The 2,086-nt window shown below is 36.0% G+C and overlaps 1 pseudogene; it reads right to left on the minus strand.

Moving 5' to 3' along the window:
- Positions 1-243: 243 nt before the first annotated feature.
- Positions 244-877, minus strand: LOC138398983 (large ribosomal subunit protein eL6 pseudogene; annotated as a pseudogene).
- Positions 878-2,086: the final 1,209 nt, after the last annotated feature.

Raw genomic sequence — 2,086 nt, forward strand, 5'->3', positions numbered from 1 at the left:
ACCTAATTACCACCCACAGGCCCTACCTCCTAATATTAGTATCATCACTTTAGGGTTTAAGATTTCAACATATGAATTTTTGGAGGGGAAGGAAAAATATTCAGTTCATTGCAGTTACATCACCACACATTTTGATATGTTATGCTTTGATTTTCATTAGGTACAAAATGTTCTAATTCGCCATGTAATTTTTTTCTTTTTTTTTAATGTATCAGTTATTTAATTAGGTTCTTAGTAAGAAATTTAGAACACCATTGTGTGAGGATTTGTCAGGACAAACACAGATTGTAGATAGCCCTGGAGCTTGGGAATAGCTTTGATTTTTGGTAAAAAGCTTTCTGATCAACCTTGCGCTGCACTGTAATCTCGTATTTCTCTTTCTCTGTGTCAACCAAGGATCTCACCTTCCTGGGGTCTGGGCTTCTGCAGCTTCTTATTCTTGAAGTAATCATTGGTAAGATGTTTTGGGATTTTCACATTGCCGGATATCAGTTGTTGTGGAGGTGGCAATGAGAAATTTCTGGTGTGTTCTACAGGGTGGAACTCGACTGAGGATCTGAGGTCTAGTCACAAGTAGCAAGCCACTGCTCAGCTGCTTCAGAAAAACCACCCTCTGGCCTCTGTGGTGCCCAGTCAGGATGACCAGAATGGTGGTGGGAGAGATGTTAGCTGGATGCTATTTCACATGCTGACTCACGGGTTTTAGTTTTCCAGGCACATCTTCAGTAGGCATTTTGCAAAGTTTAACCACTCAAGTACCATCATTTTTGTCACCACCAACTGGTTTTGTAACAGTACCAAAACTTTGCTTTTTCTTTTCAATCCTGTATTTAGTAGCCGAGTACTTCCTCTTGTGCATGGCCTTGCTGGCATACATAGCAGGTAGGGAATATCTGCCAATTCTTTGGAGGAGCACAGGAATTCAACTGCAGTGGGGCTTTCCCTTCTTGAGGTTTTTAGCCTTGAGGGTACCTTTTTTAATCTTGCCGCTGGCATCAGCCTTCTTGGCTCCAAGTTTCTTCTGTTTAGTATCTGGCTTCTCAACTTTTTCAACTGTCAACTCAAAGATGGGAAAGAGAACTAATTTGCCAGGTAATTTCTCACATGCACTATGGCTTTTTAGAAATGTATTGTTTAATTCCCACGTATTTGGGGATTTTCCAAATATTACCATGTTACTGGTTATCACTTTAATTGTGTGTATGTCAAAGAATACATTATTTGTGTTTTCAAATCTCTTAAATTAATGAGGCTTATCACCCAGAATATGACTTGATTTCGTGAATATTCTGTGTTCACTTAATAATAATTTTTTTGCAGCTATTGATAGGTGGAGTATTTTATAAATATCAACTATGTCAATTTAATTAATAGCATCGTTCAAGTCTTCTATATTTTTAATGATTTTCTGTCAAGTTTTTCTATAAATTACTGAAAACTGGGTTTTGATAACCCCAACAATAGGCTTAGATTTATTTTTGTTGTTCTATCAGTTTTGGCTTCATGCATTTTGAAACTCTGTTATTAGGTGCACAACCATTAGGAATTGGTATGTCTCTGAGAAATTAACCTCTCTATCATTATACATATCTCATTTTATGCCTGGTAATATTTCTTATTACAAGATTGTAATTTGTTTGTAGTAGCTTTATTCATAATATCAAAAACTAGAAACAACTCAAATATTCATCAACAAGGAAAGTGTCAAACCATGAAATTTTTATACTATGGAGTATTATACAGCAGTAATGAAATTATCAACTACTGATGCATATAACAGCATTGATGAATCTCAAAAGCATTATGTTGATTAAAAGAAGCCAGAAAGAAAGATATTCTATGTGATGTTATTCTGCAAGAAGTTAAAAAATAAATAGACCTAATATACAACGTAGAAATCAAAGCAATGGTTGCCTGTGGGAGTAGAGTTGACCACAGGTGACACAGGGCAACATTCTTAGGTGTGGGAAGTAGTCTATGATGTGATTGAGATACTAATTACAAGGCTGTTATTTTATCTCACATTTTCATGATCATTTTGGAAATACTGAGAATCTGAGACATGTTCAGTAACTACTGTCTCTAG

Source organism: Eulemur rufifrons, chromosome 18 (genome assembly GCF_041146395.1).
Source record: "Eulemur rufifrons isolate Redbay chromosome 18, OSU_ERuf_1, whole genome shotgun sequence".
NCBI classification, from domain to species: domain Eukaryota; kingdom Metazoa; phylum Chordata; class Mammalia; order Primates; family Lemuridae; genus Eulemur; species Eulemur rufifrons.